General features: G+C 45.1%; 1 long non-coding RNA gene across 1 annotated transcript; it reads left to right on the forward strand.

The window, feature by feature from the left end:
- Nucleotides 1-5177: 5177 nt before the first annotated feature.
- On the forward strand, nt 5178-21737 carry LOC125392904 (uncharacterized). Its single transcript, XR_007229636.3, has 6 exons — nt 5178-7740; nt 8235-8295; nt 10921-10964; nt 15961-16165; nt 17068-17138; nt 21252-21737. It is a non-coding gene; the product is annotated as an uncharacterized LOC125392904 (long non-coding RNA).
- The last annotated feature ends 5143 nt before the right edge of the window (nt 21738-26880 follow it).

Here is a 26880-nt window from a genome sequence, read left to right on the forward strand (position 1 = left end):
CTGTAACTTTGAGCAACTGATTAAGCCTTGGTCTTCTGATCTAGAAAGTGAGAGCATACCCACCCCTCACCCACCCGGTGTGGTGTGTCTAAAGTGGGACAGCCATCAGTTGGGAAAACCCCAGCTTGGCAGCTCGGGATGACGCTGGGAGCTTAGCTCTGATACCCTCGTTTGGTACAGGGCTCCGAGCAGCCACTGGGAATGGCACCAGATGCGGAAATTTGTTGTAACGTTATGGTGGTTGGGGCGGTTGTGGTTTTGGTGGATGAGTTTGCAGAGATGGGGAAAAGGCTAGAGGTTCACTCAGAGTTATCTGATCAAGATCTGCTGGGAGGCGAAAGTGTGTAGCTGCTCTGTAGACTTGCAGAAGGCGGAGAACGGCAGTGATGGCATAAGCTGGACTGGGCCTGTGAGGATGAGAGTGGATCATTGTTTACAGGAACCTATGGTTAAAATGAGTTCACCCTCTTCAGCTGCCAGGATTAATGCCCCCGTAGAGCAGGTCTGAGCTGTTTCCAGGGGCATGGCGCAGTCAAGCTGTTGAGAAATGCAACCCAGTGTGCACAAGATTCCCAGCATACGTAATTAGGGCTGATGGTCCAGTTTCCAGAAGGTTCCAAAATTACAGAGAAGGAGGCGCATGTGGGGTCTGGGCTTGCCCAGCTCTGTCATCACTTCCTGTCTCTCTGGTGAAGGTCTGGGGACTTGCTTGCTGAGACGAGCATTTGGACAGGAAAACAGACCACAGCTGTCAGCGGATCCGAAACTTAGCCACTGCCTGGGCTTTTATTTCGCGTGTTTTCCAACTCCCCTTGGGGAGTGTAAACACACCAGTGCCGTTTCGACCACGTGACTAGGAATGTAATCGTTTCTCTGGCCTGAATGAGAGCACATCGCAACAGCACCCTCTGCCACGTGTTCCCGTGCAGCAATAACCAAAAGGGAATTTAAAATGAAGAGTGTAAAGAATTCTGTGACACTTTCCCAAGTGGCACCGTAGGCCTCCGACTTTCCTGACTTAACTGAAGCCTGGATTCTCAACAAACAAGTGCACTTTGCCCAGTGGCAGGCAGCAAACACTGCTGGCAACATGGTGGCTCAGATTATAGAGTTGGCTATGTGTCCTGAGTGGCAGTGCTTTTGCTACGCCGGCAGAGTTTTAATGCCTAAAAATAAACAGTTAATATTTTCCTCCTGTCATTCCTCATCATGAAAGGATGAAATCAGTTTGTCTTTGCATTTCATCGTGTTAGAATGTTTGGATTTTACAAATGTTATTGGAGTTGCTGACTTGAGTTTCATGAAAAAGTTGTTAAGTGGATCCTGGCTAGAAACAGGGACAGGATTTCTAGCAACCTCTGGAATAATATTAAGCACACTTATGCCATTTTCCCTATATATTTATGCAAAGCACCGTTCTCAGCACTGATGATCATAGAATCAAAACTCCAATCAATTCTTTAAAGCGATGAAGATGTTTGGCATCCGGCAGTATCAAATATTTAGCCAAGATTTAGTTCTTGATGTAAAACTAAACAAACACATATATCTTATTAATATGCAATTTGATTTGTATATAGTGCCTGCTAAAGCTATGTGGATATCAAAGAATTGTTTTAAAAATAAATTTATTATTTATTATCCATAAATGTTTGATTTGTGTAGCTTTTAAAAATATGCTTGCATCTTGGGATTTGTGCAAGAGATCTCCATTGAAGAAGGATGGCCAAGTGTGAAAATTTGGGAAGCCTTGCTATAAAGCGGTGCCTGTGTCTCATCCCACTTTTTTGTTAGTAACACCCAGGCTCAAAATTTTTTCTATATCCAAAGAACAAAGAAAAGATGGACTCCCTCTTTGCAATGGATAGAGATAAAATATGCGTAAGCTGTGTCACATTATTGGGAACCATGGGATAAATTCATTTCACTTCCATGTAAGTTGTATTTTCAAACAACATGATCTATATTTCCTCAATGTACAGACACCTTTACAAATATAAAGATTATCCTATGTTCCTTGTGTTTCCAATTTTTTGGATAGTCAATAAAGTTACACAGACATTGAGGGCTGGGATGGTTCATCTCAGTTGCCAACTTGAAACCTTGAACTACCACAGTGATGGGCTTCTGGGCATGCCTGTAAGAGAGTACCTTGGTCAGTTTACTGAGGCAAGAAGACCTGTCCACTGTGGGTTACATGCTCCGAGGGTTGGAATCCTGGACTATCTGAAAATGCAGAGGTTCGCTAAGCATCCCCTGCCTCATCTCCCTGGGCGCTGACGCGGTCCGAGCTGATACTTCCAGCTCTTGCCACCTCGGCTTTCTCGCCCTGGTGGTCTGTTCCTTCGCGGTTTCGCCACATCAGCCTCTGCCTCTTTAAGAAGCTTGTCTCAGCGTGCTTTATTATAGCACCAGGAAAGCAGGTGAGATGGAAGTTTTTTCTAGGCTCCCAATTAGCCCCATTATCTAGAGCCAGCCCACTTCACTGGAAAGCACATTGCCCGTATTATGTTAAATTGTAGCCAACCATTGTTCTAATGAAAGTGTGTCCACTTGCAGGACATCACAGACGTCTAAAGGAATAGGGAAGACGAGAAAAATAGAAAAAAACTGTTAAGAAATGCCATCATTTACAGTGTGAGCTGATTGACACAGGGCCTACGCTTTTCAAAAGATTCATACCTGTAAACCTACGCCTGATAATTCTGAACTATTTAACATTGAAGATTCACCAAACTTTCCAGAGGGTTGTTTGGATATTTCAAGCTGGCTTGTAAAGTCCCCTAAGGGCAAAGGTACACGTCAGAATTGTTCATACAGTGTCACTCCGGGCACTTGGAAACAAACCTGGTGTGTAAAAAGCACTGGATAAATGTTTTTTATGTGAACGCTGTCATACACGGGATGATTAACTTGGTCTGGCTGGCCAAACAATCGGTAACTCATCAGAGCATGACTGGGGAAGCAAATACCCCAGGACTCTTGCTCAAGGCCAGGTTACATAATGAGATTCTTGCCGGCCGTGTACGTTATCTGAGAATTATCAGAGATGTCAGCTTAACAAAGACACCTCAAATAGTTATCTTAAGAAGTCATTGCCTTCTGAGTGTCTAGGGAAACGGCACGTTTTGACAGAGAGCTACGACTCGTGATTTTAGATGTCGCCGATGAAATTACAGCGCTTTACCCTTACGTCTTTCCTCCATTTAGACGGTGCTTGGCGTCCATGGCTCTGAAAAGATCATGAAAGCAGCAACATCGGAATTGCATATGTGAGTTCGTTTCTCACAGAGAAGCAGCTCTTCTTACGTACGTCATTGTCGGTTCATATTTATGTTGTAAAAGATGACTCCTTTCATCATTGAAATTAATTAAGAGACACAGTGATTCATAGAACAGAAAAGTAGAAAATATCCGGAGTTAAGATGAGACAGACCAGCCAAACCCTACGTTTCTAAAAAAACAAACAACAAAAAAAAACCTAATAAACACCTGCTCTGCAAGTAGAGGTGGTGCCTCCAATTGCCTGGCACAGTTTTTGGCAAAGCCCAGGTTGAAGGATAGGGGAGGAAATGGAACAGGAGCTGCAAACGAGGAGGAGGAACTTCAAAATCCTGGTGTATATGGATGGTAGAAAAGGTGTTGCCAAACCATGGGCAGGAAACCTATCGGCTTGACTGTACAGGCCAACCTGACCACACCTGCAAAGCAGCTCACCGTCTCTTACGAGAAACTCAACTTAGATCAATCTTTCCACTGGATAAACTAGAAATTTTTTTGACATAGTAATAACCTCCTCTCAGTCCATGGGCTGTGGAATCAAGGAGCCATTGCTGTCATCTGAGCTTCACCACTGGCCAGATGAGTGGTGTGGCTCAAATCCCAGCTCTCTATAGACAGACCTGGAGTTCACACTTCACACTGGAGAACACCTGTGGACACCCAAGCACGGGGCATGGCCTGAGGGATAGTGTCCCAAACACACGCTGCTGCTGCTGTGTGTCTTGTGAACATCAGCTGCGTTCATCTGCATTTCTGTCTGTGGTTCTGTCTCGTGTTTTAGTCATTGTTTCTGAAATGGTTCTCATTACCGCTGAATGAAGTAGGAAAACGTAATACGGTCACTGCTTGAATATGAAGAGAACAGCAAAAGCCAGAGCCCTAGAAAGACAAGCAGCCCCAGTACCAGGACTCTGGTGGAGGCATTCTCCTTTGCTTTGGCTGCCCTGCATTTGAGGCTGTTTTTCCAAATAAGATGGAATGTTTTATTCACGATCTGATCACTCGTCCGATTCAATACCAAGCTGAAACATTATGCAAAATGTGGAAAGGGGTACAGAAAGTCACTGGGATCCCAAATCTTAAATTCCAGCAAAGGATCAGACAAGAAAAAATGGTGACTATGGTGCTAATGCTGGAAGGAAAGGGCTTAGAGAGATGCTCCATGCAACGTTCGCAGGGAAAGACCTCAGGCTTCAGTACCAGAAAATATGGGGATGGGAATGGTAAAATATTGCCAACAGCATATGTGTCATAATATTTATTTACAAAAGATTCAACAAAAACAAATAATTGTGGGAGGGTTGGTTTTGCTTCATTAATAGTTTATTTTAAAAATATATACTGAAAGTTGCCTTGGCCTCTGGAATGAGAAGGAAGTTCTCCGATTATTCAACACCAAAGTCAAATTTGCCTTCTATTTTTAAGTTGTTGTGAATTCATTGTCACGGGTCAGAAAACAATCATCTTCTTCTATAATTCAAAGAAAAGACTGTAAATTTCATTATCTAAGTTTTCCATTGTATAAAAAGACTCACTGAGAGGCAGAAGAGGAGTTCAGTGGTCAAAACTGCCTATTGCCCTTGCAGAAGACCTGAGCTTGCTTCCTAGCATCCACATTAGGGAGTCCACAGTGGCTGTAAGTCGAGCTCCAGGGGGTCCAGTGTGTCCAGCTTTGGCAGGCACTGCACTCACGTGCACACACCTACAGGCACACACACACCTACAGGTACACACACACTCCTACAGAAACACACACACCTACAGGCACACACACACTCCTACAGAAACACACACACCTACAGGCACACACACACCTACAGGTACACACACACTCCTACAGAAACACACACACCTACAGGCACACACACACCTACAGGTACACACACACTCCTACAGAAACACACACACCTACAGGCACACACACACAATGGAAAATAATAAATCTTTTCTGAAAGATTCATTGATAAATGGCAAGACAGTTTTGAAAGAATAGTCCCACATAGCAAACACTAACTGAAGATATTATGAATCAATGCATCTATTCTCATGTCTGGCTTTCCATCTTCTACTTCCCGGACCTATGTTGGGGCCAAGAAGCCCAGGTCTCTGCTTGTGCCCATTCCTATGTCTTCTGACCAGGCTCCAAACCACAGCAATTTCCATCGGCAAAAACACTACCTCAGAAGCCATCTAAAGAACACTGCAGGCGTTTGCATGCCGATGCCATCTAACGTAATCAAGAGATAAGCCCAGACTGGAGAGGAACTTAAAGAAAGTGGGAGTTAGTCGAGGATGGGACAGGCGGAATCTTAGGGGAACTACCAAGTACCAAGCCAGACCTTAGCTCCTAGAGGAGACTCTGCCAGCAGACATTCCCAAACATGAAAACTCAAGACCTGTTCTTCCCTGGCTTCTCAGTATGACAAGCACTCAAGGACAGGGACGGCAGATTTATGGTCCGGAGGCTATCACCCAGAACCGCGCCTCCCTCATGAAGGAGCTTGTCTAACACATCAGGCGATGTGATGGATGCCTTCCTCCATGCTGGCTTTCCCAGAATCCATCACAACCCATTTCTGGGAGACTCGTAGCACCTCTCTGCAGGGGGGACTCTTTCTCTGCCACAATGTCAGACAACTGTGGGCTTTTCTGAGGAAGGATAACGGAGGCCCTGTCCCACACAAACGTTTGGAAGCACCACACTTTTCAGCCAATCCTCTGTTTTCTTCTCTAGCACAAAAAGATGGCATGCCCTAATATGTGCTACTGACAGGATGGTTCCTGGAAGGAGACACTTGGAACGGCACCGTCGTGGCCAGTGAGCCTGGGGCCCTGGGGACTGTATTTCCGCAGCTGTGACTAGTTAAGACATTCCGTCCCAGAGACATCCATTCCACGCGGGACGTGGATTTTATGACGAGAGAGGCGCCCAAGAAAATTAAATAAGGTTGGCTCAAGGCTCAGGCCGTGTAATCAGTTGTTAGGGGTGCAAAGGGGATTTTGCCGTCCTAGAGAAACTGAGATCCTGTGTAGGAAGGCGTTGTTATCCGAGAGCATACCTGTTCTGAGAGCGTAGGGGCCGCCTAGAAAACACGGAGATTTGATGTAGGAAGGCATTATCCAAGAGATGACCTGTTCTGAGAGCGTAGGGGCCGCCTAGAAAAGGAGCAGCTGTTGGAGCCACAAGTATTATATAGTAGATGTATGCTGGATGAACGGGAGCAGCAGAGGTCTGTATTTCTCCACCACAATACATTTCTTAGAAGATATGGTGAATTAACCTCCATTCTAGGCATCCAGTGAACGATCTCTCTCTCTCTCTCTCTCTCTCTCTCTCTCTCTCTCTCTAACACACGTGTGCGTGCACACGCGCGCACACACACACACACACACACACACACACACACACACACCTGAAAGGCGTTGAACACAAAAGCGCTTCCTTTGGTTCCAAGTTCTATGACTGCGTTCGTGCCCCACCTCTTCCTTTCAATCTGTTTATTTATGGGCTCTTTGACAACTCAGACGCTAAGCCAGTGGCCTTGGGCTGTAATTACAGAAACTTTAAAAACTCAGAGTTAGCATGTTTCTCAAATCAATTAAAAGTGCTTAAAAATATCTAGAGAAGCCAAGAACAACCAAAGCCCTAACCACCTGAACGTCCCAGAGAGCTCAGTGAGGATTGACAATCTCAGGCGGGCTGGGGCCTGTAGGGAGTAGGAAGCAGGGCTGAACAGGGGCAGATTTGTTCCTCGAATGCTGCTGACTAATCCAGAAAGGACAGTCAGAGTGGAAGGCAGACCTCAAGCCCCATCCCTTAGCAAGTTGAGCTTTGATGCTCGGGTGTAGGTCTCACATGGACAGCCAGCAACACACCAAATTACACAGTCAGACATGGTTCTCCCTGTCTCTGGTGGCCATTGTTCTTCCAGAAGATTTGCAAAGAGAGGATTCACTCTTGGCTAGACCAGTTGGCAGGGCTGACATTCGCTCTGGATCTCACAGAGTCTGAGAAAAGGACGAGTCAGCAAGCGCAGCCCGGTGGGGACAAAACCATCCATGATTACTCAGCGAGAACGTCTGACCACTGAAAGGCCACAAGCTGGCAAGAACACCGTTGTTCCTGGCTGGGCAATCCCCTCCTTTAACAGATGAAAACAGCCCAGAGAGACAAGCAAAGCACCCGAGGCCACACAGCCAGTATACGGTGCACACAGAGATGGGGTTCCATGGCTCACTGTGGTGAAAAACATTTGTTAATCGCTCTGTGCATTTGCCTTTTCTCAAAAAAAAAAAAAGTAGAAGCTTTTGCAGGAGCCTGTGTGGTCAAGCTCAGCTCAGCAGGAGTGGAAGCGGTGACTCCCGAGAAGGACCTCAGGGATCTGAAACGCCTGACGTCATCAGCTCATCAGCTGGAGATACCAGCTCTTCTGCTCAGAGTTCCCAGAGAGAGTAGAGGTAGAACATGCCATTACAGAGAGATCATCTATGGGTGTGTGCTGGGGTGAGGGGCAAGGGATAAGCCAGGTGACACCTCCGAGCTCAGCCATGTAGCATGCAAGCCACCGAGACATCACATGGTCAGCCACCCCTGTCCTCAAACAAGTTTCACAGATGTAAGGAGGATACAGCACAGCCCACGCAGGCTGTGGTAGGAAAGGCAGGGGAGTAGAGCGGAAGGGGCCCAAGAGGAAGGAAGAAGAGGGAGGTGCCTAACAAAAACACTGACAAATAATAAAACCAGAGAACTCAACGGGGTGGGTGTGTGCAGCTACACTCAATTCTCATACGGGGGGTGGGGGGAAAGGGGGAGAGCTTGCAGGGAGGCTGAAAGCTATTCTAAAATCCTGGGTTGTCATAAAGGTCTTAGAAATAGAGAGACAATGAGAATGTCTGGAGCAGCCGCTCCCTCATGCTCGCTCTCAGCCATGCTTTCATCTCTCTCCCCCCAGATTCTAAGCACACGCTCAACACACACCTTCAACTCCCAGAAAGGAGACTTGACTTCACCCGGTAAGTATCGTGAGCTCCTGCTGGAAGGTGGGGTTTTACTCCAGCCATAACCTGACTGCGTCTGGGTTTTACAAAATGAACTTAGTGTGGGCGTGGGGGATACACGGGACTGGGTCTTCAGTACCTGCTGGGGAAACACACCTTTGCTCACCTTCCTGGTCCCTGGGCCTGCCGGTGTGTCTTTTTGAAGCCCAAAGCGAAGCCAACACAAGAGGGCACCTAAGCGTGCACCTATTCGTATTAATTTTCTGTCCCTCCCACTCTCATTCCCACCCCAAACCTTAAATCTGACCCTTAAAGGAGTTACAGTCCAAGAAAGAAAACTTTAAGTAGGGCTGAGCCTCAGTCCGTAAAATGCTTAACTTCTTGAGGACCAGAGCTGAACATGTGTCCCCCCCCCCAACCCCCAAACCACCAAGTAAAAACTAGCCATGGTGGTACATGCTTGTAATCCCAGCGGTGGGGAGGTGCAGACAGGTACCCTAGGTGTCTGGGGCTACTTGGCAGTTTCAGGTCAGCGCGACCCTGTCTCCTGGAAAGCAGGCGGTGGATGACACCTGAGAAACAGTGCTGTCACATGCACACAGACGCACCCACACATGTGAATGCATGTGAATACACATGCATCTACATGCACACGAGACTAAGTGAGCTGATCTGTAACTTCATACTACAGTGTATTGCACATTGGGGAAACACTGGTGTCGAGGCTGATTTGAGAACGGAACCTGAGTGTTTGTCAGCGAGCATCTTGACAGCTCACGTTGGATCACACTTGTGCTACAGGTCACATAGATAGGTAGGGCGGCCCACACATAACCCAGGGGTCCTGTCTAGCCTGTCCTTCTGAATCATCCTCCCTCAGAAGCGTGGTAGGAGCTAGAGTCAGAAAAACCATGTTGGTCAGTTTCATTTCCCCCGTTCAAGAAGCAATGATGAAACACCCCCAAAAGCAATGCTTTAAAAACACCTGGGTTCCTCTTGATTACCTCATGGGAAAATAACAGCAGACAAAACTAAACCTGGACTGGCTTCGGGTTTTGTTTGAAAGCCTGCAGGTACATACATGTGGCAGGCTGGATTCTATTCTCCCAACTTTCCTCAAGAAGTCTGTTTACATTCTGACAAACCCCCACCAGCCCCCACAGGCCTCCCATCTCAGAATGTTATCACGTTTGAAAACAAGGCTCTTGCCGGCACTGGGGATAAGAAGGGGCTGTGAGGGTGGGCCCTCATCCAGTCTCACCGATAGCCTCATAAAGAGATTGGAACACACATGGAGGAAACACAACCATTTACAAGCCAGGGAAAGGGGCCTCAGACAGAAATCAGTTCTGCAGACGGCTCCGGCTTAGACTTCCAGTCGCCAGCACCGCGAGGAAATAAGCCCTAAGAGTTTAAGCCAAGGGAATAGGAGCTGAGAAGCCTGGGTGAGGAGTTGGACTCCTAAGGATGATGAGAGGAGACGGACATGCTGAACTCCAGGAGCTGAGAGACACAGTGCCCCGCTGAAGGCTGCAGAGAAGATACCAAGGCTTGGCAGACCCGTTCCAGTGGAGAGCCAGGAAAGACCTGGGACTGGTGGGCAGGGGCGGCTGGGGGAAATGTGGGCTTTTCCACACCAGCGTGGAGGCAGACAAGACATGGTGGCAGTAAATCCTACAGTCAGATGTCACTGGGTGGTGCCACATTAATATGAAGCTAATGGAGGAGCCGTTTAGAGAAACCATAGGTGTAGAACATAAGCAGGAAACCCAGGATCCAGGACATCAAGGGCAAAATTGTGTTAGGAACATCCTGGCAAACACAGAGTAGCAAACTGCTGACGTGTGCCATGTACTTGAACTTACCAAACCTTTCATTACTGAAATATTTGGGACACAATAAAATAGAAAGCTTACATTCAAACATGGAATAAAAGCTGTGGAATACCTAGAAATAGCAACATTGCCGTGCCTTTGCCAATCATCACAATCGCCATCACAATCCTAACATGCTGTAGAATTACCGCTTAGATTCGGACAAAACTATCTAAGGGCTTATAAACAGAAAGAGAAATTCCTAAATCTAACAAAATAATGGGTATTAATAATACAGACATATATATATATCATATGTTCTCTGTTATTTTTCTAAAAAATGTAGTAACTCTATTTTTTTATTTTTTAATTGCATATCTACTTGAGAATACATGCATATGAGTACAGGTTCCCATGGAGGCCAGAAAAAGGTGTTGGGTCACCTAGTGCTGAAGTTATGGGTGGTTGTGAGCTGCCACTTATGACTGCTGGGAACTGAACTCAGGTCCTCTGCAAGGGCAGTACATGTCCTTAATCGCTGAGATCTCCCAACCCCTAAAATGGCTATTTTTCCTTGGCCTTTGAGTTGGAATAGCTGTCCCTCTAAATTGTCACCCACATGTACATGGGCAGGAATTCCATCTGCAATGTGTCTCGGGCACGGCCATCTAACTGTTCACTCTACCATCTCTGTTAATTATAGAAAGTTCTTAATGTTGAGTTTAAAGCCCACTCCTTCTGACACTCAGTAGATTCTTCTTTTGAGACAGAATGAAACCATCTGGGCCCAAACAATTATCCCCATCTTCTTCGTCTTCTCTTCCAGACTCTTTTATCAAACTCCCTAGAACGTGGTTGGCTGATTCCCTGGTGAGTCATCTTAACTTGTACACACTCCACATTGGAAGCTGTTCCTTCAGTTGTGACATCTTTTATGCTCTGATAATTATAGTTGTTGTTCCATACACAGTGATTAAGAATCTGTTAGGTGCCATAACTAAGCTAGAATTTCTAGTCACAAAGAGTCATGTAACAAGGTATCTAGAACTCAGGACTCAACTCTTCTCATCATATTTACTATCTAAACACTGATTTGGTTTTGGGGAGGAACCACGTGGTATTCTGGTCCCACAGCAGATGCATAGCTGATTGATCTCTTCACGTAGCCCTCTGCTCTCACAGAGCTCCAGCTGAAGTTCTGAGGATCTTGCCTTTCATTACTGAGCACTGTTATTTAGAAACAGATGGAAATCAATGTGTTCAGATCATTTCAAAACCAGATGTTCAGACCCCTTAATCTTTAACCTCCAGCTTGTTAGGTTGTTTACTGTGAAAGTAGCTTTTACATTTTTGTTTACATCATTGATGGAAATTTTTCTGTTCAAGTCCAAGAGCAAAGAACTCTACCATGCCTGGAGGTACCCTTTCCAGGGTAACAAACACTTGACTTGCCCCTTCATGTGTATCAAGATACTGATATATCATCTGTACATCAGCATCCCACACACCTCTCCCTTATTCAGAATGTGAAGGTTCACACAGAATAATACAATAATAAAGACTGTCAGAAGTTCCTTGGTACTGTTAAACCACTTCTATGGAAAGAAAGGGGGAAAAAAAGGAACTGCACAGACATACCACTGATTTAAAAAAAAAAAAAAACGCCAGAGGACAAATCAGTCAGAGCAACAACAGACTCTGAAGAACCCACAGGTTGCACTATCAAATCGTGTGCAAGAAGGTCATGAAAATGTGGGAATCTCATGCTCTAGAGAGTTCCTGTGTGTCTTGTCACTCTTCTGGGAACACAGGGGCAACCTTCAGGAAGTATAAAAGGAGTTCACTGTAAAGCATATGGTACCATGCTACAGGTAGGGGATGGTAGATGCCTCAGTGGTCAAGAGCAGGTTCAGTTTCCAGCACCAGCTTGGTGGTTCACAACTGTCTGCAACTCCAGGGGATCCACTGCCCTCTTCTGGCCCTATCAGGTACTGCACTCATGTGGTGCACATATACACAGGCAGGCAATACTTACATACATAAAATAAATTTTGTTTAAAAAAAGATGCCACAGGCATGACTCCTGGTGGATAATGCCTGATTGGGTCATGGAAACTGGTATTTCCATAGGCTTCAACTTGAGAGCTAATCATTCTTCTGTGAAAGGTTTTGGGCTAGTCCTTAGTACTTATACAAACCAACAGACAAAAGTAGGAGATGTAAGCATCACAGCTGGATCAAAGAATCCAAGTTCTCGATATGCTTGTGAGTGCATTGACAAAGGCAATGGAAAGTCTTGAGATGGAATGTTCCCCAGCTAGGGAAAATCATCCATTCACGAGAACCTCAGTATAAAAACAGAGCCCCATCTTAGCCATCCTCACACCTGTGCCTTGCTCGGGAAACGGAACAAAGTGCAGAAGTAGCTCACGGTGGCAATGGGTAGGTGACAAACCACAGTGAGGCTGAACTCTGAGTCTGGTCCAGATTCGATTGATGATAAGAGATTCTACAAGGATGCTGCTTAAGTGCTTTTATTTGTTCCTGATCAAGTCAGAAAACCATACGGATGATCAAGGTTCCAGATAGACGGGAATGAAGGCCAAAGCCTCACTGTTGCCCTCAGAGAGGATCTTCTGAAGCTCAGTGGGATCGGGAAGCACAGATTGACCCTGGGGGTGAATCAGTAGGTAAGGGGCTTGCTGCACAAGCGTCTGGCTCTGAATTCCCATCTCTTGCATCTGCATAAAGGGTCTGGAATGGCAGTGTAAACCTGTGGGCCCAACCTAGGGAAGCAAAACTTGTGGTCCCAACCTAAAGGAGTAAAACCTGTGGTCCCAAGCTAGGGGAGCAAAGAGCACTGTTAGGATGATCTGACTGCTCGCCAGTCAGCTATATTTGCCTGATCACTGAGCTCCCTATCCAACAAGAGACTTTTGCCTCCAAAAATAAATAAATAGGTAAATAAATGTAAAGTCTTTGGCTTGCTCACACACAAACAGGCATATAGGTATACACACATGCATAAACCAGCCACAATAAAAGAGAAAGCTGACACTAGGCGGGCATGGTGGTTCGTGCCTGTAGTTCCAGCACTGGAGGCTGAGGAGTTTAATTGAGGTCATCCTCTGCTCCATTCAGATTGAGTTCAGCCTGGGCTATATGAGACTCTGTCTTGAAATCAATCCACAAAAACAAACAAAAAAACCCGCTGCTGCCTGGAAGATCAAAAATCCATGGCCACCAGTGATAGCCAGTGAGACTGGAAAATGAATAAATGTCATAACAGTGAAAAGAAACTGTGGGAAAACAGGAAGAGCAACTACTGTATAAATATTAAAGGAAGCAAGCTGGGGGGAAGAAGGCAAACAAGAGAGGCAGTTTTCCATGAACGCTTTAAGTAATAGATTCACACAGCAATAACATAAGTCTGAGAAATAAGGCAACCGATTGGCATGATGAACAGTGTTCAGAGTCGGGGGCTGGCTCAGTAGGCAACTGTTTGCCCACCTTTGGTCCCTTCACGCATGCACGCACACAGGCGCTTTCTCGCACACCCTCGTGTATGCACCCACAGAAGCCTGTGCATACACCACACACCAAAGAGTGAAAGAGAAAGTTAAAAAAAAAATTCAATCAAAGTTTCTGTTGATTCCATGTTGGATCATTAAATGAATTAAACAAATTAGTGGCACCTTCTTTCTAATAATTCTTTTAATGTGAATGCATGAAAGTTTTAGATTACATGCGTAGCTCACAAATTTCAGATAGACGGGGGTCTATGTAGTTCTTTCAGGAAGCTGTAACAGCCATCCAAGATGCAGCAAAGTGAATTTACCCTTGAATATAAATAAAGGAAACTCAGCCTTATAAACTTTTATTGAAGAAGCCACCTGGTGAAATATAGGAGGAATAAAATCCAGGACTCATCACTGGGGGGTTACAGGGAGGAGGGTTAGTGGCCAGCACTGAAATATAACAAGACAGCGAAGATGGGGATTATGGTTACAGAGCCAAAGTGGTGTAAATCTTGATGATATTCAAAGTAAAGATATCAAGTAAGGCTCAGCAAACGTCTTCTGAAAAGAGACTGATAATAAATATTTTAAGCTTATAGGCCATTCGGTGTCTGTCCAGGCTATTTAACTTCTCCAATAGCAGTCAAATGGCCTTAACAGACTTTGTGTGATTCCAAGAGAGCATGGCCCATTGTGCTAAAATTTGTTTACAAAGCCCAGGCCCTTAGCATCTCTTTAGAGTTCTCTAGAGTTTCTCTGCTCCAGCCTCACAGCAGGAGTGGACAGCGCTTCACCAAAAGGGCAAGAGAAACTTAGGAGAAAGCTGTTTGTATGGAGCCTCAGTTACCCAAGAGGACAGCGGTCCACACTGGGCCTGCCAGGCACAGTTTACTGATGCTCTAAGGCAGGAAAGAAAAAGACGATGTGCGTGGTGCGGGGGCTGCGGATGGAGCTCATTTGGTAGAGCGGCACACAGGAAACCCTGGGTTTGATTCCCATCATGGCATAAACCACGGCTACAATCCCCACATTTGGGAGCTGGGGGCAAATGCATTGGAAGGTTTTCTGCAATCCTTGACTACTTATAGAGTTTGAAGCTAACCTGGGTTACATGAAACTTGAAACTCTATCTCAGAGAAAGAAAAAGAGGGAGGAAGGGAGGGAAGGAGGGAGAGAGGGAGGGAGGGAGGGAAGGAGGGAGGGAGGGAGGGAAGGAGGGAGGGAGGGAGGGAAGGAGGGAGGGAGAGAAGGAAGAAAAAGTGATGTAATGAAACAAAAAATATCTGTGTTATTCAAAATTGCCCATGAAAAATAAATTGATTTTGTTGTGCTCTGTTGTGTACTCTAACTGTCCTCAACCTGCCTCAGAATTCCCGGTGCCGGGACTACAGGAAATGTGCCCCTGTGCTCTGGGAAGCACATCGGGTGGTGGTGGTATGTGCGCTCATGGGCTTAATTGCACCCACATGTCTGTGTAGCTAAGAAGATAACTTTTAGGATTTAGCTGTCTCCTTCCACCACGTATGATTCAAATCAAGGACCGCCTGAACCAATTCACCAGTCCTGCATTGTTGTTTTGAAAACACACAAAATTCCACTTTAAATATTTTTATTTTCTCGTAAAGATGACCATATATATATCTTTACAGTGGGGCATTAAAGAGAAGGAGGACAAGAAGTTAGCATGGGGTGAGGAGGTGAGACTGAACATGATCAAAATAGATTTATGGTATAAATGTGTGTGTGTGTGTGTGTGTGTGTGTGTGTGTATGTGTATGTATGTATGTATATGTATATGCGATACATACATATATATATATATATATATATATATATATATATGTAACTGCATCTGCTTCAATCAGTTACTGGATGTAGGCGCTATGATGACATGACAACCAGGGTATTCACTGATCTGATTAAAGGGGCGGGCCCTTTCACAGGCACCCTCTCCACTATTGCTAGGAGTCTTAGCTGGGGACATCCTTGTGGATTCCTGAGAATTTCTCTAACACCAGGTTTCTCCCTAACCCCAAAATGGTTGCCTCTATCAAGATATCTCTTTCATTGCTCTCCCCTCCGCCCCTCTCCTAACTCAGTCTTCCCATCCCCTCCCTCCTACCCCTCCCCCCAGTTTACCAGGAAATCTGAACTATTTTCTATCCTGGGGCTCTCCATGAGTGTCACTCTTAGGGTTCTCCTTCTTACCCAGCTCCTCTGGGATTAGTCAGCCTTTGCTTTGCAGCTATATCCACTTAGGAGTCAGTATGTGCCATGTTTGTCTTTCTAGGTCTGGGTTACCTCACTCAGGATGGTTTTTTTTTGTTTGTTTGTTTGTTTTTTTCTAGCTCTATCCATTTGCCTACGAATTTCAAGATGCCGTTTTTTACCACTGAATTCAGTTAACAAGAGGGAGGAGGAATCATATGAACAAGGTGGTTTAGGAGCATGATGGGGAAATCCACAGAGACCCTGACCCAAGCTAATGGGAGCTCACAGACCGTGAACTGACAGTCGAGGACCCTGCATGGGACCGAACTAGATCCTCTGAATGTAGGTGACAGTTACACGGCCTGATCTGTTGGGTGGGCCCCTGACAGTCACACAGGACCTTTCCCAGGAGCATGAGCTACTTTTTTGGAGCCCATTTGCTGTGATGGAATGCCTTGCTCAGCCTTGATACGGAAGGGCAGGGGTTTGGTATTGCCTCAGGTTGGTATGTTAGATCTTGTTGACTCCCCAAAGAAGGCCTTTCCCCATCTGAGGAGTGGGTGGGGGTTGGGAAGGGGGGAATTGGGGTGGGAGAATGGAAGGGAGGGGGAACTGGACTTGGTATATAAAGTGAAAAGTAATTTTTTTAAATAAAAGAAAATATAAAAAGAAAAAGTATGTAAGATACACCTTTGGAGATTAAAACTCTTTAGTCAGATGTTTGCTTCTTGTGCCTACATCAATTTTTTTCTATCAGTAAAATTTAAATAATGTCATTTTCTTTAACTTTAAAAAATAACGAATAGGTAATTTTCTATGCCCCCATTATTGATAGTATGCTTTCGCTGTTGGTTTTTAGCCGTTTTATATCCACATACTAAAAAACAGGTAGGAAGGCATTTTTTCCAAATAGTCGTGAAAAAAAAAAATCCTCTACCCCCTGGGCCTTCACAGGGACAGAAGCCTGGTTATAAAGTAAGTGTCTGTGTGACAGCTGTGAGCAGCCACAGCCAGTTCTGACTCCATACTTGACCCCACCCTGTCCCCTCTGCACACCCAAACTCCCCATCACTCTTTTCTGTCAATTATTTATGATAATTATTTCTTTAAGACGAGCTCTGTTTCTGTTTCTTTGGCTTAGGCTCTCTGGTCAGCTCAGGTCAACAGTCCTGAACCTATACGTCTCTTTCTTCTCATGACATCTGACCCTCCAAAATCAGAGAATGTACTCTTTTCCCTTCTAGGTCATTTTGACGGATACTCTATGAGCGAAAAAAATTATAACCGCTGATAGTCCTGGGTCAGAGAGCAGCAGGTAAGAAAATCCTTATGTCGAGGGTCCTGTGTTTGACGACATTTGCTTCCCAATTTTTCTTCCATTGGCAGAAAGGAGATCATCCACTCTTAGGAGGTGGGGCACTACTCTACAGCACAGACGTGTTACCCGTGTAAAGCTGGCATATGATGGAAACCCTCGTGTTCTTATGGTGAGGCGAGAGATAATAGAATTCCTGAAGGCTCATTGGCAACCAGTCCGGTGTACACACTAGTGAACACGCACTAGAGAACAAAACGTTATGTCTCAAACAGGGCGGAAGTTGGAGACCAGCGTCCAAGGTTGTCCTCAGACCTACACACACACACACACACACACACACACACACACACACACACACTTTTATGGTATAAGAAAACCAGCATCTCTTGTAGCTCTGTGAATTATATTCATTTTCTTCTGATGTCAGCCTGTCTCTTGGGTTCTTAACGCCCCTGCAAAGATAACGTTATCTTTTAATTTTAATCCAAAGCCACTCAAACATTTAAAAATAATTCCCGCTTGAGGAGAAACATCTATTCTGGACTTTGGAGAGAATAACCCTTCGGCAGTCTTTAAATAGTAAGCGCATCAGCAGATGCAATGCACCACACACCCCAAGCCCACAGAAATAGTCATTCCGTTTGTCCAGCTGCACGTAGCCACACAGATCTCAGCCCCGAGCATGCTGGGTATATTTAGCAACACTCGAGTTGCTTATCTTTCTTCAGTGTGTTTTAAAATTAATCCCAAGTTAGCCGCTTCTGCTGCTCCAAAATTTGACCCCCATTTTTCCCGTTTGAGTTTGTTGGAGACCCTTTCAGCCACTCTGAGGCTCCGTGGGAGGTTATCACCTCACGCATTCCCACTAATGAGGTAGATAAGAGGTGAGCTCAGACTGGCAATGCAGGAATTGCTGGGCAAGCACCTCATGGCACAGTGCTGGCATTGTGAGAACCAGCCAGACTCCGTGGGAGAGTCAGAATGAACGCCTGTTCACTCTAGGAAGGTCCCCGCCCCTTGCCGATTTTATGAGCTGCCTCAGACTTCAGATCCTACTACTGCCTCGCCACCCGAAGGCTGAGTTTGTAGACTGTCGCAGCAATTTGCAGGACTTACTTCTCACTTCTCAATCGATCATGAGGGGACAGAGAGAGTGCCATATGATTGATTCTCCAAAGGCTAGAACCCTGATAGCTGCATTTCCCTCTGGATGACGGAGTCAAGGATTATAGCCCTAACTGCCTTGTACTCACACTTCTAACTCGTATCCCAAAAAGACGAGGCAAAGGCCATTCGCTCCGTCCTTCTGTACCCTCATGAACAATGATGGGGAGGAAGTGGAAGGTGGGTACTCAAACACCAACACCAAGGTCTAGCTTCAATTCTAAATATTAATTTTAAATATTCCTAAATATTGAGACGTTTTACTGGATTAAGCTGTTAATTTTTCCATATGACCAGATATAAGAAAAGTCTTTTCAAGTCATTAGTAAATAACTATTCACTCTGGATTTTTCACAAATGTGTTTTAAAAAATAAAACAGAAAAAAAATCATGGGCACAGAAAATTCTGTCTCTCCTTCAGTATATTCAGTATACTCTTCAGTATAGCGAGGCTGTGAGGACTATGTGTGAGGACTATGAGCAAGGCTCCTGAGGGACACGCTCTGGGCTCAAGCTGCAGTCCTGCTGTGTATTGATTTAGTACATAGTGGAACCTAGTGAACAGCCAAGTGTTCCACTGCTTGCTGATTCTGTTTCCTCGTGTACAAAGGGAAGACTCCGAGTTTCTTGATCAGATTAGTGGAAAAATTAGACAGGTTAATTTAATATGCCTGGCATACGGTAGGTGCTATATGTGATTGCGGATGTTATTTTCAATACAAACCAGAGACTTCTTTGTGGGATGAAACAAATGGCCTAAGATGAATTTGACTTTCTTCATGTATTTGTAAGTGCGATCTGCTATGGAAAACTAGCATAAAACCAGGAGCAAAGGCGCTAATAAACCATGTTATTCTCCATCTTCCCCTTACTCATTGTTTGGCATGTCTCAAACACTTATTAAAGCGGGTCCCTGTAGACGTAAAATAGACTCTTTGGGGAGGAGCTGAAGATAAGGGACACAAGGTGAACACCTACTATCACAGGTCTTCTGGCTGAAGAAGGAATGGTATCCAGCAGAAGGACCAGTGAGGAAGAGAACAATTTCTATCTGAAAGACATTATTATTATCTGAAGAGAAGTTCGAGAAGTTTCACTGAGATTGAGACACTTGTGCTGAGAATCTGAAAAGGCAGGCTCCCCTGGGTCTAGGTTGTTCTGAGTCCACCACATTGAATGTGATGGAGAGAGTGGATGCAGACCGTGGAGACAGAGAGTCTCCTCCACCCCCAGCGACTGAGCAGGTAAATCCTCCCCCATGTGAGATAACAGAGCAAATGGGAAAATACTGAGTTTGAAAACACATCAAAGGAAACCAGTCAGAAGTTCAAGAAATGGAGGCAGGGTTGGGTCCCAGCTGGTAGAGTGCTTCCCTAGCAGGTGTGAAGCCCTGGGTTTGATCCCAGCAACACACAAACCAGGTGTGGTGCACACACGCAGGAAGTGGAAGAACGGATACAGCTCAAGACTACATAACAGTTTCAAGGTCACCCTGGGACTTGGGCACATGAGACCCTGAGAAATAGAGAGGGAGGGGAAGAAGGGAAAGAGGGAGGTGAGGAAAAGAACAAAGAAAGAGAATGATAGAAAGGAGAGAGCTAAGGAAGGAAGGTAGGAAAGAAACATCGAGGTGATAAGTGGACCCAATGCAGCAGACTCCTGAGAGGGTGTCAGCCCTCCTTAGCAAAATATTAGTGTCCAAGTAGAAAAAAGTTAACAGTGTTTACCTTTTCCAGACAAAGAGCTAAAGCAGACCTCTGCACCAAGCTTGACCCATCTGTGAAACCAGAACTAAACACACTCCACCTACCTCCCAGAGGCTTATCCAAGGAGGCTTGCCATGTCCCTGGGACTAGTGTGGGGGGAAAAAATTGAAAAAGAACACATTCGTGTGAGGATCCCATTCGTATTATTCCCAGGACATCAAAATAAAATAGCGTTATTGTGATTAAAATGCGGGTACACAGAAAAATCAACAACGCAAAAAGCAAACAAGGCCAAGGGCCGTAAACGTGGAGCACATCTCGGATGCACTAGTGCTTCCACTATACAAGCACTGCTCTTACAGAGGTGAGGTGTAAGATCTTTTCACAATGAGATTAAATTTTTAAAAGGCCACACACGGATAAGCACACTGACAACCCACCTCCCCAAGGAAAAGTCAGCAAGTGTCCCAGATGGAGACTGCACAGCACAAAAGCTAGACCTCTTTGACCTCAACAAGGCTCTCAGAACTGTCTTAGAGATTTATTGCTGTGAAAAGGCACCATGACCACAACTCTTATATAGGAGAACATTTCACTGGGGCTGGCTTACAGTTCAGAGGTTTGGTCCGCTATGACCTTAGTAGGAAGCATTCCAGCACATAGGCAGACATGGCACTGGAGAGGAGCTGAGAGGTCTACACTGGATCAGTAGGCGGCAGGAAAAGAGAGAGACACGGGGCCTGACTTGACTGTCTGAAACCTCAAAGCCCGCCTCCAGTGACACACTTTCTCCAACAAGGCCTCACCTCATACAGCAAGGCCACATCTTCTAACAGTACCAATCCCTGAGCCTATGAGGGCCATTTTCATTCAAACCACCATAAAAACTAAATGTCTTAATAACAAAGAAGAAAAAGAAACAGCAATGCAGAACCAAGGCAAGGAAGAAAAACAGCAGCACATGGGATAGCACAGCACAGTCCTTGCAGAGGTTTGAATGCGAAACATCCTTCACAGGCTCATGTGCACACCCTGTCTGTCTCCAGTGGGTGGCGCTGTTTGGAGAGGTTGTTGAATCTTTGCATGGTAGAGCCTAACTAGAGAAACTGTGTCAGGGATTGGGGGGTGGAGAATTGAGGGTGTGGGGGTTAAAGTTAAACTTTAAGGACTGTATCCATAATCTGATCTAGCCTACCATTCACAATTTACCTCTTCATGCACCTTCTCCATTTCTCCTCAGTTCATCCAGGAAGAAGAGGGAGCAAGCTCTCAAGTTCAAAGCCAGATGGGCATACATATGAGTTCAAAGCAAGCGCAGGCTACATTGCAAGATCATGTCTCAAAAACATCTTGAAATTTTGGAGGAGAAGATATTTGGATTGATTCTTTAAAGAATGACAATATCCAGACTAGGAAGGATGTTGTAAGTGCAAAGACGGATTGATGTGATGGCTACATGGTGCTATTTCAGGAAGATCTCCTCCTTGACTCTTTTCTGGATGATGTACTGTCCTGTGACTCCCCATCATGTGATTTTGAAGAGGTCGTTATTGAATTAAGAGATCCCTCAGCATCGTGTTGTTTTGGTGCAACAGATTATAATTTCATAAGCATTGTATACACTCTCTTATTCCTACAGTAACTCTGTGGGGTTTGCCTTACTCCATTTTGAGATGATGGAACTTATTAATAAAGAAGTAATTTTTAAAAAGTCATGAAGAATAAACACCGGAGACCAAGCTGTGTGCGCCATGGTGACAGGTTCACAGTTGCTCCTTCTCACAGGGATGCCCACCTGTCCTGTTCATCTCCACTTAGGTCAGGATGCTAAGGTGGTTTCCTTCCAGGCTTCCTGTCCCGCAAAAGTGACCCAAATTCTACCTTTTGCTCAGGGTACGACTGAAAACCTAGCGCTTTGGGACGATGGGTGATCCAAAGGCGAGGTCGTCCTTGTTCCTCATTCCTCGTCCCGTGCTAAAAGCTGGTGCCTTGGCACCTTATTCTCATGCCCTGCTCACCCTCTGGCCAGGTTCTCCTCCTGGCCAAACTTCCATTTAGTACAAACAAGCATCTAAAGCAGCCTAGGACATTATGCGAGGTTCCAGTGAAGGGTGACACAGAATGAAAAGGAAGCCATAAAAATCAGCTTAGCATTCAGGATAAACCTGGCATATGGACTGGAGCCACTCCTGGGGAGTAATATGGGTCAGAAAAGGTGAGCTCATTTCAACTTAAAAAGTGCTCCAAAGCCTTATGGGAACTGGATGAGGAAGATGGCTTCCAAAAAGAGAAGAATGCGTGTAAATTTGAGGTCTGATAGAAACCTTAAAATTCTTGTCATCCGTCCTCCCACCGCCCCCACAGCCTGATGGGAAGGAGCCTTTATGAGCAAGGATTCAGCCTCGACCATAAGAGGCTTTAGAGAAGCTTGGCCTGACTGATGAAGTCCTTGCCGTCAAGAAATTCTGGGAAAAGAGGGCTTGACTCAGGAGAATTCAGATGGACATAAATCAATGAGCAATGAGCACTTCCTCTCACAGGCAAAGCCAAGCCAGTGTTTCAGTTTTATGAAGCATGTCATTCTTGTCCAAGAAATGGTCCATCTTCTTTGTTGACCTTGGAGATCCAAAGGGAACGGATTGGTCTAAACAATTAATATTAATTACAATGTCCCATTCACAATGCATTGGAGTGGTAGGGTTTAATTTGCTTTTTCTTGGTGAGGAAGGTACCTTGTAGTAGTAAACTACTCAATTTTCATTGATCTTTGAATCTTTAGGCTACTAGAACACCGCTGAGATTACTAGTTCGCCCTAAAATACGACCAATCAAATAAGAAAAATACTTTGCCTTCTGCCAAGCACATATAATAGGTGTGGAATTGGGTCAGGTCAATAAAACACTTTTGTACACGCTTAGCCTAAGAACTGGCAACCTAGAGACCCAGGACCAGGGCTGTGTGCCATCTGGTTTATGAATGAAATTTTGTTGGAATGAGGCCACACCCATATTTTACATATTTTTCTCTGTGCTGCTGTCCTGCTGAAACAGCAGGCTGCTATAAAAGAGACCAGATGGCAGGCTCCAGATACAACTCATTTGGTAGAAGGCTCATGTGACATGCTTGAAGCCTTAGGCTCAGTCCCCAGCATAACAAACTGAACATGGCAACACTGTGACAGTGACGACTAAAGGATCAGAAGGTCACCCTTGGGTGCCCAGTGAGTTCTATGCTGGCCTCACATACACACAATCCCACGTAAAAAAAAAAAAGTAAAAAGAATCAAATGGCCACCACAGACTACAAAGTTTCCCTGACCGTTCCTGATCAGCCTTTGTACTCTCAGCTGGCAAATGTAATTAAGAATATCTATCAATCTTATCTATTTCTCTTTATTGGATGAGCTTGACTGAACACTAGAAGTGATGGGACTGTGGTGAGGGGCAAAGAAATTTAGGGTCTGGCTCTTGCCCACAAGACCACAAATGCTAGGATCTAAAGTGGATAATTTCAAGGTATGCCTAAGTACTGAGATGGACATACACCTTGACACCAGGAAGACAAACCTGGAGAGCTTTCCGGAAACCAGAAAGAACATTCTTGAAAAACAGGGCCAGAGGGACTGATCAAAGAAAGACGCGTAGCCTTTTTATTTCGTATAATATAATTATAAATATAAAATTTTGCTAGAAAGATATTTTTATATTAATGATTTCTACCATCAAAGATAAAAGTAAGGAGAGCGGAGGAAACTTTTGGGGGCTGATAGATTTACAGCATTGATTATGACGACAGTCTCATAGCCAGTGACTTATTTCCACCCTCAGCAAATTGGATAGATACATCAATTGTGTGCAGCTTTTCGTATATCAATCCTACCTCAGGAAGGTATTTTTAAAAAAGAGTAAAAACTACACCATCAAAGTGCCGCAAGGAAGCGAGGATCACTGACAGGCCTGTTTTGACAACCAGCAGCAAAGGAGTCTCTGCTGCCTTTCTGTTGTGAGACTCTTGCCTGACATCACTGGTGCCTTGGGCTGGAAGGAGCGAGGAGCATCTTGTAGGCTAAACGGTTTGCACAGATTTGCCAAGTACACATGATTCCGAAAGGTGACAAAGAAGGAAGCAGCTTAGCTTTTATAAAATGAAAGTCTAGGCTTTATGAAACCCTCCTCATTTCTGGAAAAAAAGTTAATATTGTTGATAAATGGTGTCACTGGCAAAGACAAAATAAAATATATGGGTTTTTATTAGTTGTTAAAAAAATCTGGACAAGTTTTAGGCATCTCTATATTTGTGCGTGCATCTTTGTCCATGTGTTTGTTAACGCTGAGGGACACACGTGCTTAGATAAATAAGGCATAGATGTAGAGCTCTACCAAAACAAAAAAAAAGAAAAAAGAAAAGTGTGAGAGGATGAGATAGGATTGTCAGAGACCAATTGTCCACATTCTCGCTTCTGCTAACCTATTTTTAAAAACGACCTTGAAGTCTTTGACATCCCCTTCCCCTCACCACTGTTAACTGTCTACAACTGTCTATGGTGTGGACCATGTGAGCCTTCCCTCCTCCATGATTAAATATTGACAGGCTCAGTCTTCCTGGAGGCCTTGTACTGGTAATCCCAACTGCACTGAGTTCGTGGGTGTAATGCCCATGCCGTGTTCAAAACCATGTTTTTACAATACAGCTCCCCCCAATCCTTTGGTTCATCCATTCCTTCTGCACATCTTCCACAACACCCCCTGAACCTAGGAAGGAGTAAAATAAATGAATCCATTTGGGACCATACACTCCACGATCCCTGATTCTTAGCGCGCCAACCAGTTCTGAATCCACATTAGCCACTGCTCTCTACAGTAAAAAGCCTCTCTAACAAAGGTTGAGGGGAGTGCCAACACGAGGATGCAAATATGAGTGTTGAGGAGCCATGAACTAAATAAACAAGAATTCCAGTGCTAGGTAGGGGATGCTTCTCTGTGAGTTGTTTGTCGGGGAGTCCCCAGATGCTCTCAAAGCAGCACAGGCTACCATCATTCCTCTAAGCTGCCCATCATAACTAAACAAAAAGACTCTATTTCTGAAAGCATCGTGCTTCGGTCACAGGCTGTGGAGCAATCAAACTGAAACCGAGCCGAAAGCGGCTTGCTTCCTGGATGGCTGTCATGGAGTCGCAACATGTCCTGCAGGTGGCTAAAGGAGGAAAGTCACTAACAGCCTCATCCACCTGTGCAGGGTGTGAGCCACAATAACAAGCCAGCAAGATGTGCCCACTGGTACAGGAGTGGCATGGGTGTTTAGGAACAGCCAGCCACCTTGGGATTGGATTTGAGGTTCACGCCACAGGAGGAAACTCGTGGGGCAAACAACACATGCCTCATTCTCACCTGGCAAAGTCTGCTCTAAGGTTTGCTGAGGTTCCCTCCTCAGCAGTGTGGAGAAGGGGCCTAGGCTTGAGGTTTATCTGAAGTCAGGTGTTGAGTGCGCTCTAGGGTAAATGGAAGGCAGTTGTCTCGAGACTTCGGGAAAGAGTCTGTGGACGCGGTCTGCCTGACAGGACAGTGGAACCTGTGAAGACATGTTGAGAGGTGCTCTGTCACACAGGACAGCTAAGCAGGGAGCCTGAGCAGCCATCTGTGGTAAAGATCTTCACAATCAAAGGATTTGATGCTCCAAACCAGTGAGATAGTGTGACAGCTGTTCCCACAGACCACGCTGTGGAAAGTGCAGAATGTGAGACAAATGTCTCCTGGGGGGCTAGAAACACTCGTTTGCAACAATGCCACTCAAGACTGTGTCACTCTTGTTGTCTTCCCCATGCCCCCGAGTCCTCATCTGGAAGCACAAGAGATAGCAGAAGGTCAGTGGGAGGGGAAAATGGAGGGGAAGAGAGACGAAGCTGCACACAGTTCCTATTCCCTCTGCAGATTCCCGAGCTTGGCAAACCTGGCCGTGGAAAATGGAATTAAGTTTAATCTGAATGAGTGATGAAAGTTTAATATTACTTGGGGCTAGATTATATTATGGTTTTACCTTAAATTTCCCCCAAATGTCAATACCTCAGGACTTGGGTGGCAGCCTCAGGTGCTCTGAACCTTTGGGAAGGAGGCCCTAGTGTGAGGACTCTGGGTTATTGGAGGGGTTCCCTGGGATGCTGGACTCTGGTCCCTTTCTCCCATTCTTTGCTTCCCGGCTGCCATGAGGTGAAGAAGTATCCTCTACCTCGTACACCCTTTGGAACCTTCTGTTCTCACCACACACTTAAAGTGACAGAGCCAAGTGACTGCTGGCCAAAACCTAGAGCCAAACCAACTCTTCCTTCTTCAAATTGATTGTGTGGAGGATTTTTATCAGAGACCAAAAGCTAACTTGTATATTTTATACCTGTCAGAAGATGGACTCTGTAATACAGATAAGCGTCAGATAGGGAGCTTGTAAGGATATGGTAATATCTGCTCCTTTGCCTCCAAATAAGTTCTTCCTGTTCAAAAACGGGTTATACATTGCAAACATATTATTAAGCAACGACTCTTGAGTGGTGTATAAATCAAACCTGGAGGAAAACGCCTGAGGAAAAAAGATGATGCCTTAAGGAACATCATTAGCAATGTATTACAATAGAGAAAGGGATCCCTGCGGGCTCCTCCCAAGCCTTCCTTGAGCCCATGGTCTAAGGTGTGGATCACAGCATGAGGGCTGGCAGGCAGTGTGCACACCTAAAACATGGGTGTCCTTCGGCTGTATGTCAAATTGAATTTATATTTATTCGTTCGTAGCTCAAATTTTAATTTAAACAGCAACCTGAAGATAGTAAAATATTTCATCCTTTTACATATCACCAATTAAATCGAAGGGTCTAGAAACACAA

The sequence above is a fragment of the Myodes glareolus genome, chromosome 2 (assembly GCF_982192425.1).
Source record: "Myodes glareolus chromosome 2, mMyoGla1.1, whole genome shotgun sequence".
Lineage (NCBI taxonomy): Eukaryota > Metazoa > Chordata > Mammalia > Rodentia > Cricetidae > Myodes > Myodes glareolus.